This window comes from Peromyscus maniculatus, chromosome 2, assembly GCF_049852395.1.
Source record: "Peromyscus maniculatus bairdii isolate BWxNUB_F1_BW_parent chromosome 2, HU_Pman_BW_mat_3.1, whole genome shotgun sequence".
NCBI lineage: Eukaryota > Metazoa > Chordata > Mammalia > Rodentia > Cricetidae > Peromyscus > Peromyscus maniculatus.
In genome coordinates, this window is record NC_134853.1 from 41,481,826 (window position 1) to 41,493,116 (window position 11,291).

Here is an 11,291-nt window from a genome sequence, read left to right on the forward strand (position 1 = left end):
CTTTATTTTAAGAAAATTTGATTTACAGAAGAATCCCAAGCACTGTAGAGGGTGTTCTCATAGGCCCTGTGTCCAACTTCCCATGTCACTAACATTACATACTCACACGGGAATCACTAGTATTGAAAACATGGCATTACCCGTAGTCTGAACTTTATTCAGCTTTCCTTGGTGTTCACAGGATGCTCTTTTTCTGCTCTCAGATTCTACCCAGGATCCCAGATCTGGCCACTGTGCTTGTCAGGGCATTCTTGGCTGGTAGATTTTCTCTGACTGTCCTTGTGTTTGATTCCTCCTCATCAAAGGTTTGTCTCTTACTTCCTCCTAATTGACTGATTCAATTATTCAGTTAAGGGCTGATGAGATGATTCAGTGGGTAAAAGTGCTTCAGTATAAGCCTGTTGATCCAAGTTCAGTCTCCAGATGCTGTATAATAGTGGAAGGAGAGAACAGACTCCACAATGATTTATGCCAGTACAGATTTACAGGTATTTTACTTTAGAACCTGGCCTATAACCTAATTATATGTTATTTCTCTAGCTGTTCCCAGGACTCTAGCTTTGGATTTTGGGAGGTTTCCTAGTTGAATATTCTGTTTGTTTGAGAGAACACCTTCTCACCATTGCATTTTAAAAACATGTCCTAACTTTTGATAAATTAGACTTATATATTTTATGCCCCAGTTCCAGAATCATCTATTTCTTCAAGGAGCCTGGTTCTTTCTATTGAAGAAAACTAGCTTTACTTATGTTGGTCTGAGATATAGGTAATTCAACACTGAGAGTCCTAATTCTCACCATCTACTATCCACTTCCTTAGTAGTTTAATCCAGGTTAAGATCGTGATCTAAGAAGAAAAAAATGGTAGGTACATTTTTGTTTATGGAACACATATTTAAAGGGTTAACATGGTGGGCAAGAATGCATCTAGGCATGCTCAGGTTGCATCATGAAGTTTTAGGTAAAAATAAAGGAAATGATAACCTGAGAGAAGATTAATATAGGATCTTGTCTAATGGTGTTAACCTCACTTAGCAGGCTACTCCTTTTGAAAGCCTGTGTCATACACTTCTTATGTCACTTGATACATTCTGTATTCCATTCTAGGATCACAATCTTCTAGGACTAAGACCCCACCCCTGTTTGTATGCATATGTGTGTGTGATACCAGGGATATAACTCACTGAATCCCCGATGCTAGGCAATCACTCTATCACTTAGCTGTATTCCTTCTTTACTGGTAAGTTTTAAGACTTTTTAGATCTTTTCTGTTGTTGTTTTAAGTTTTTAAATGAAGGTCTTGCTATGCAGGCCAGGGTGGCCTGAATTCACTTTGCTTTTGCTTCAGCTTTCCTCGTGCTGAAATCATAGGTGTATGACACTGGAGCTTCCTTGGATATGTTCTCCTAATGCAAGATGGTTTATTTTTTTTTCTGTTTCATTCTCATAATAGCATCTTTCACAATACAGAAATTTTAAATTTTATTAAAGTCCAATTTATAATTTTTTCATTGCTTTTACCTTTTGAGATGAATTTGAAATCTCATCATTAAACCCAAGCTCCTTCTAAAAGTTATATTTTATGTTTTATGGTAACTATTTGTGAAAAGCATACACTATGTGGTCTGTGTTTACCTTTCTCAGTATATCAGAGTCTAATTTATTCAACAGAGAATTTAAAACAGACTACCCTTCTTCTCATGAATGACCATTGCTTTGCTATGATGGTATTAAGACATTATGAGGATTGGTTATAAACTTTTTAATGATTCATATTCATATTCTCTCTTTCTCTCCCATGAATTCATGTGTTCAATATATATCTCTCTGTCTGGAACTTCATAATATTTTGAAAATGAGTACATGTTTCTCATCTGATCTTAAAAACAATCCCAATGAAGTAGACAGACTTCAAGAACAAAAGTCTTTGGGAAGAAGGAATGGAGATATCAATTCTAATTGTGTAGACTGCAGTGAGTATGTAGAACTTAAAAAATATATAGAATGTATATATGCTATATTTTATGTAATTTATATATATTTTTATAAACATATAATATAGGTATATCTAAATGTCCTTTTATATCTTGGTAAATTGATTCCAGGACTACACTCAATACCAAAACTCAAGGATTTTCAAATTCCTTTTATAAAATAGTACAGGATTTTCATGATACCTATGGATCCTCCTGTCTGTTTTAATTATCTCTAGAGTTCTTAGAGTGCCCTATGTTGGCCTGGAATTCACCTTGCTCCTGTCTTAGCTTCCCACCTGTGGGATCACAGGTGTGTGCCACTAGGCCTGCCATGGATATTGTCTTCTAGTGCAAAATAGTAAGGATGTTGTTATGTGAATAGTAGATATAGTGTATTGTTTAGGAAATAATTATGAGAAAAGAGTTAATATGAATTCAGTTGAGATGCAATTTTTAAATTTTATTCTTTTGCAACTTTGTACATGTATATAAAATACTGTGATCCTATCCCTCCTCTATTATGCTCTTATTCCTTTTCCTCCCTTACTGTCTCTACTTCTTCCCAGAAAGGCCCTCTACTTTCATGGTGTGTGTGTGTGTGTGTGTGTGTGTGTGTGTGTTCCCTACTGTTTTTAACAAGTGTTGCCTACATGAGCATGGATGAGGGCTTATTTACTTGATCAAGAACAATCTATCAGTGGTTTCACCACTAAGGAATGTAACTCTCTCTGGGTTTTGTTTTTTTTTTTTTTTTGAGACAGGGTTTCTCTGTGTAGTTTTGGTGCCTGTCTTGGATCTCATTCTGCAGACCAGGCTGACCTTGAACTCACAGAGATCCACCTGGATCTACCTCCTGAGTGCTGGAATTAAAGGTGTGCACCACTGCCACCTGCTATATTCTCTCTGTTAATTTGTTTGTTCTTGAATTAACTGTTTGTCCATTAACTTGCCTACAGCTTACTAAGCCAGGGTGAAGCCACAAGAACCCCTCTCTTATCTGTGAAAGAATATTGTTGGGCCCAGTTTTGTGTAGATAACCACAACTGCTGTGAATCCATACTGCAACAAGTTTATTGTGTCATACTCAGAAGACAGTTTTTCACCACACTCCTTCTGTTCTTTCTACCCACTCTTCTGCAATTTTTCCTGAGCCTTGGGGTAGGGGTGGGGATATAGATGTCCAATTTAGTTCTGAGACCTCAGCAGTCATCTATTACCAACACTTTGGCCAGTTATGAGTCTCAGCATTAACTACTGTAAATAAAAGCTTCTCTGACCAAGGCTGAGAGCAGCATTCACCAATGGGTATCAGCATAAATACTTAGAAGGCAATTTGATACCATGTTCATTTATGAGAACATCAGTGGTACATTCTCCTCTAGGTCCTATGACCTCTTTTGCCATTTTTTAAAATAGTGTTTTCAGTACTGGCATGAATTCCCTCCTTAGGACTGCTCCTCCAATACAGTTAGAAAGAAGGTAGTGCTTGCCCCCTTAACATTGAAGCCACTATTGCTTCTATGTGCACATCTTTTAGACACATTAAAAAAAGTAGTTTTCATTTAAAGTTGACTGAATTCACAGATGTGAAACTTTCAGATATTGAAAGTCACTCATTCATAAATATGCATATATGCTGGTGGGTGTGGATAGTATGTATTCTAAATATACAGCAGGCTCAGAATGTTGAAGATCTTTGTGTAAAGGAACTGTTTAGAATAATGTGTAGATAGTGAAGTTGTTGAAGAAAATAAAGAAAAGAGGTGCTAAATAATGCCATCATTGAAAACTGCTTTGATGATTGTGATTAGCATTTTAAGCCATGATACCACCTTCCATATTTGATTGACAAAAATCTTACCTGCTAAGTGGATTGGAAGAGGGCAGAGACTAGCATCTAGTTAAGGAGTTTGCTACAACTGCTCAGGTCAGACCTCAGAGGTACAACAAGGACAGTAGCAGGTGGAGAAAGATGCATTGCAGAAACCCAAGGTGAAATAGCCAATTTTTAGCAGTATACTGCTTTTCTGTTTTAATAATCTATCCAGAAATTGAATCAGCACTGCCATCTATTGGTGGATTTGTTTCCCAATCTAATTCTTCCCTGCAGAAAGACCAACATTTTATAGGACAGTAACAGACCCTAATCTGTGGGGAATGCAGTCCAAAATACCAAAAAGAGATCTGAAACCACAAACAGTGCAGAACCACACACACACACACGCACACGCACACGCACACGCACACACACCTTATACATACATGGCTGTGATAAACTTTAATCTATATGTTAGATACACAGAGAAGATCAAAACTAATAGTACAATGGAACAATCATAAGAGCAAACTATAGTACAAGCTGAGTAGATGTGCTTCCTTATACCTTGTATCTTCCTAAAACATGTTTGCCTTTCTAGTAATAGTGAGATGACATGAAGCCTATGAGAAGCCTATGAGATCGAGTGAAGTAGGGTCAAAGTTCTCTGGAACAGGCTATTATCTTCAGGTAGAACACTGTGGAGGCCCACAAAGGTTTCTAGTGAGATCTGAGCTTGCTTTGTCCAGCAGAGCTGAATTAGAGAATTGCTTGACCATGTGCATGGTTTCTAGGTGATTGGAAGGATCTATATTTGGCTGAACTAGGGGGAGGTCTTTTGTTCCACCTCTTGGCATTCCTATAAATAGCCCTTTAGAAGAGACACTAGGGGCTGCTGGATAAGGATCTAAGCCCCTCTGAGGCTGTGCTGTGTTTCTGTTTCTCTCCCTCTATCCTTCTATCTAAATCTCTTATCCCTCACACCTCAAGAGTACCTGGGGTAAAATATGGGAGCCACTCTCCTAGCTGGACACCCACAGATGATGCCATGAACAGGGACCAGGGACTTGGTGAAAGGAGAGAGGGGGCATTGAGGGTAAAATGAGGCATGCCTGATAAGAAATTAAAATATAAAGTGACAGTATATTATTCTCGGGATGAAAGTTAGGCAGCAAAATACTGAAGTTGAAAAGTGAGGCTGAAGCATTTATTTCTCTCTATCTAGGTTTTCTCTCTCTCTTAATTTCTATTTATAAAAATTAAGAAAAAAGTGTAAGGTAGAATATAGTGTAAGAGGAAATTTAGAATAACATTATAATTAGGAATATTGGGTAGAAAGAAACATAAGGTTAGGTAGAATAAGATAAGAAACAAGACAGAGGAACTATGTCCTTGATTTCCAACTATGGGACTATGATTGCTAACTCCTGAGAGGAATCGGAGTCATGAAAAAATACTATGAAAGAAAACAGGTAGAAAAGATTCCTGTAATACCTTTTGGCCAATGAACAGCTTGGATCTAAGCCCTGAGTTACAGGGAAAGAATTTTCCCTGAAGTGGATGAGAATGAAATAAAACTTTTCACTCCACTGATATTGTACAATCAAAATTAGTTTCCGCTTGACCGTGAAGCCAAAGTTTAAAGAACAGAAGTCTTGGTAAAAACTTAGCAATCTCTAAAAAACTAAAAGCTTTTCAGATTTTTTTGTCTCAGATTTTTTTCTCTTTCTGTAAGGGATAAAATTATATTCACCTGGAAATATCTATCAGAATAAGAAAATTACCTGTAATTGCTCTAAGAAAAAACAAAAAAAACTCTTGAAACAGGGCAAATCCTCTCTGCCAGTCTTATCTCCCCTTCCAGTTGGTATTAGAAAAACAGCATCTGCCAGAATCCCCTGTGGCTAAAGTCTAGTAATAGATGCTTGGGAGAGCACAGGTGGAGATCCAAGTGGGCCAGGTCCCCCCACAAATGAGGGGCTACAGCAAAGGCAGTATGGGACCCAGTGGGGCAGGGAGCTGCTGGTGTACAAAAGCAGAGTCTAGGTTCTCAGTAGCTATAATGGCACCATGAAAAAAACTGAGGCAAAATTTGGCCATACAAACAAAGCCAGCAAGAACAGTGACAAGAGCTGCCCACTCGAATGCAAGCAGGCACATGGTGCTACACAGCACCCATGGCTGTGAAAAGAAGCTCTCTGAAAAAGCTCTTTCTTTTCTTTTTCCATTGGGGGAAAATCTTTCTTAAAAAGCTCTATTTTCAAGTTCTCTCTTTACTTTTTCATTGACCCAGTAAGACAGGGGAACAAAGAGTTACCAAAACTCCTGTCTGAGTGTATGTGGGTAGACAGGCACAGCCCATTCTGGGGGACAGTGCCAGGTTAAGAGCTTAATATTGACTTAAAAACCTCCTATCATAAAAAAAAAGCAGAAATTTGATTTTGACCATGTGAACAAAACTGGGAGAGTTGGCTACAGCTGACCAGAAAGACAATCTGGGAAATGTCATTTGAAAAATAGCTAGAGAAATGTAATGATGCTATCTATAGAGAAAGTCAGCTTGGGAAATGTAGTGCATAAAAGTGAGGTGGATTAGGCAAGCATGCCCAGACAAAAGACAGATAGAATGGGACAAAAAAACATTTAAATGTTCCCAATAACTTAGCAGAAAAATGACCAAGGGAAATACTGCCAGTATAACTCGGGGAAAAAAAACCAAACCAAAAAAAACCAAAAACCAAAAAACATTGTTTTCCACAAGCTTTGTTAGCTTGTCTCCAGGGAACAGGTGAACAACTTCTCTGTCAGGTGTGAATTATTTGCTATGAAAATCAAGATGGTAAATTGAACATAAAACAGGCATTTCTTATAATCCTCAAGGACAAGTGGAAAAAGCCCATGGCAATCTTAAGAAACAGCTTTAAAAAATTAAGAAGGGGGAAATTTTACCCTCAGAAGTTTGTAGGCTGCCTGAGTTTGGTACGATGTGTGGAACAGAGAAATGTCAGCTCTAATGACATTCCTCCAGAAGAACTATAGTAATTTTCAGAATGATATTAAAGCTGACTATGAACTCCAACAGAAATAAAGCAGTGTTGATTTCACTTATAATTTTTACTATGGTATCTCATGATTTGTGTACACTCTGTCTCATTGAATGAAAATAAGTTATTTCTGTTAAGAGATTCTATCTAGATGTATGATAATAGAGTTTCCTAATGCATATAAGTTTAATAAATAGTTCTTCTAAGAAATCTCTTCTATATATGTGCTAAATTTTGTAAAATAGTTCTATAAAGTTTTCTTTTGAATATAAATTTGTAAAAAGTATAAATGTTGAATGTAAGTCTAAATGTTGAATGTAAGTCTGTAAACAGTGTAAATGTTAAATGTAAGAATTGTTTTTATTACTCCATCTATATCTGTCTAGTCTGGACAAACATTAATTTTTAAAGGATAAAGCATATCAATCATATTAGAAGCATCTTGAAGTTTTTATTACTCTTTTACCTTCAGATATATTTGAATACTTTTTATGAAAACTTAAAATATAATTTTATGATCTCATTGACCCCTGAAAAACTTAAGTATTATAATTACAGGAGCTTTTCTGTCATTTCCCTAGATTTCCATTCTTTCTATCTCTGTTTAGAAAGGGGTAGGCCTCACACAATTGAGTTAGTTTATACAGAAATTCTACTGCTGTGGTAGGAATACATGCATAAATGAGCTACTTAATCTGCTAAAAGTGTATTTTATAATTAACATAGGTTTTTGTTTACTTGAGTGGATACTTTGAAATGATTTGAAATGATTATTTTCTCCTGGGAATCAAAATAGTCTCTTGAAAGTTTTATCAAACATCTGTTAGGACAGAGTTTTGATCCATGGAAAGGGCTTAGTGATGCTGAGACTGCTGTAGTCATCTTGGACTCATTCCAATAAAGATATTCCATCTTTATTATCCTCTACTCCTTAACTGAGAGGTGTGGCAGCTATGGAGATCACTGTGGATGTTTGTAAGCTCTTATTAGGGACCTGGTTCAGAGCTTAGTTAAGCTCTGTACCCATCCTTGCCATAGGCTAGTAGCCAAAGACTCTCAACTTTCTTCTTCATAAATTCCTGAATGTATGAATGTAAAATTAATCAAGAAGGATGATCTAATACAGTCATAGTCTATCTGAGTGACCTTGTGGGCCCTTTTTTATATCAAGAAGGGGGAATTGTGGAGGCCTACAAAGGTTTCCTAGTGAGATCTGAGCTTGCTTTACCCAGCAGAGCTGCATTAGAGGATTGCTTGATCATGTGCATGGTTTCTAGATGATTGGAAAGATCTATTTTTGGCTGAGCTAGGGGGAGGTCTTTTGTTCCACCCCTTGGTATTCCTATAAATAGCCCTTTAGAAGAGACACTAGAGGCTGGTGGATAAGGATCTAGGCCTTCCCAAAGCTCTCTTGTGTTTCTGTATGTTTCTCTACCTCTATCCTTATATCTAAATCTCTTATCCCTCCCTCCTCAAGAGTGCTCTGGGATAAAATATGGGAGCTGGTCTCCCAGCTGGCCTCCCACAAGACACATTTGCTATAAACAAACAAACTTTTCTACGCTTTCTCTGAAACAGAGTTTTTATAAGCTTAAACTCATAATCCCCCCTGCCCCAACCTCATGGCTATGATGAAAGGGTGCTTCATCATGCTAGTTTTGCATTTTTAATGTAATTGAGCACTTAGCACACATCAAGGCTGTGGCATTTGCTATCTAGAATAGTAACAAGTAATACAAGAAACATCAGTCTTTTTGTTCTTTATCTTTCTCCTCTCCTGACTGTTAGCAACATCAGCATATAATTTTTCACTTATTACATCAAGAATTCTTCTTAATACCAGGAAACACATATGGTTTCCCTCTGACAAATCTGAATAGCCAGGATCACTCCTTTTGTGTTTGGAGGCATTACTAAGTTAGATGAGGGTTACTGGGTATTACAACAGCTAAGAGGCTAATAGATTATCAGCATATGACTCAAATCCTGGGAAGGACAGAGTAAGGTGATTTGAGATTTCTCCACACTGCTAGAATGGCACTTAGTTTAAAATGTGTTTTGTTTATTTCTGTCATCTTCCTTTTAACATTTTCAGTGTGTGGCTGACCATGGGAACTAAAACAAAGGAAAGAAAAGTATGTAAAATGGGTCACTGCTATATATTGGCAATATTGCTGCTTATGTCTCTTACTTTGCCTGGTCCTCAGTGTCTGAAACCCCATCAGTGTTCTGAGGAAAATGCCCATTTTTCAGGCTGGAAGAATAGGATAGTAACATTTGCAAAATATCCATCTACTAACATATCGAATGCAATGTGATATCCCAGACACCATCTGAATACCACATATTATTTTATTGTCTTTGGGATTTTTAACTACAGAGAGACATTTGATTGTAGTGGCTACTAAGTTAAACCACTATGTATATTTTAAAAGTGTTTTGACTTCAAAATTTATGTATAAGGATATGTTCTTTTGGAAAAGAGGTTCTGTTCTTGTTTACACAGAAGATGAAATGAGAAATTGTGGATTCCTTTCAGGTTAATATAGTTACATCAAGGAAGACCCCCTGAGAGATCTCCAAGATGATCTATGGTCCAGATGATCCAATATCCAGAACAGTTTCAAGGAAACTGGCTGAGAGGATACATCCTCACAGACTACTACAGTCAAGACTTGACCATAATTCTAAATTTTCTCAGGATCCCTATAAGATTGCTAGTGCACCCAATCAGCAGGAAGTAGTACAAAAAGATACACTCAAATTCCCAAAATATTGTTTGTGTATGTCTGTTTTTATTGAAAGGGGATTGATTATAAATGCAATATCTTTCTAAAGAAAAAAGGTGGATATGATAAAAAAGATATATTGATTCTACTTTGATAAAAAAATCTGTTAACCTCAAAATACTTTACATTGATGTGGATTTGGTTTATTGATACAAATTTAAAGTTAATTTTGTTATGCAATATGTATATTTCTACTCTTTTTTTAGAGTATTATGTTTATGTCGCATATTCAAAAATGTAATATGTAATTAAGAAATACAACTTAATAGTCATTTTAATAATCAAACTTATAGTTGTGTTAGTTAGGTTTTATAGATATGAAGAGATAGATGTCAGATGGATAGGTAATCTTCAAACACTTCAAAGACCTACAGAATTTGACATTTAAAATGTTTTAAGAACTTAGACTTTTCTGGACATTGATACATGTCTGCTCTGGGCAGCACCAATCTACTTCAGAGAAGATGATATGAAACTCCACGTGGAGTTTGCTTTCCTTGTGGCAAAAGTGTAGCTGAAGAGTTTTCTCTCCGGGTCCCACCAAGCCCCAGCAGTCTTATAGCCCACTTATAAAATAAACAAACAGACGCTTATATTGTTCAAACTGTTTGGCCTAATGGCCCAGGCTTCTTGTTAACTGTTCTTATATCTTAAATTAACCCATTTCTATAAATCTACACCTTGCCATGTGGCTCGTGGCTTACCACCATCTTCACATGCTGCTTGTCATGGCAGTGGCTGGAAGTGTCTCTCTGCCTTACCCTTCCACTTCCCCCAATTCTCTTCTCTTTGTCCTGCCTATAGTTCCTGCCTGGCTACTGGCCAATCAGTGTTTTATTTATTACCAAATCAATCAACACACATAACCTACAGAACATCCCACAGCACAAAAGTTAGTCATTTGGGCAAGAAACTGCTCTTGCCTGGACTGCTTCACAGTATATTGTATAAACTGGACATACAGGACCCTTAGGAAAGTGATCACTGAACTTTGCCAAACAAGGTGACATGGTCCTTCAGCTCCTGCTTCACAGAATATACTACCAGACATTCTGCAGGACACAGAGGAAAGTGACTGATGAGCTCTGCCAAGAGGTGAGACAATCTTTCAAATTTCCTGCTTCACAAAAAAGTCTGCCAGAGACTCTAGGCCTATAGGCTGAAGATGGATGCCCAAACATTGCAGAGGAACTTTGGGTGACTGCCCAGGCAACCAAATGTCTCTGTCATTTCTAGAATTTTGGAAGTTGCTTACAATGCATTTCCTGTTTACTTAGTTAATATTACATCCTTCTTGGGTCTTTGATGGAGTTGAAGATTAGATAATTATAATGAGAGTTTTCCTTAGTCATGATAAAAGATAAATTAGATATAAAACTTTAGACTCACAAATATAGAAAAGATAGAATATTTATTTTCTTTAATTTTACCAAATACAAATATACTAGATATTGTAACTATAATTCTTGCTTGATAACTGTTTTATTATATATAATTTTACTGTGTTAAAGTTAAAACATTCCTATTTTATTAGACATAAAAGGGAAAGTGCTGTGGGATGTCTTTCTGTATGCTGTGAATATATGTTGTTCCCATTAGTCAATAAATAAGCTGCTTTGGCCTATGGCAAGTCAGCTTAGAGGCAGGCAGGAACCCAAGCAGAGAGA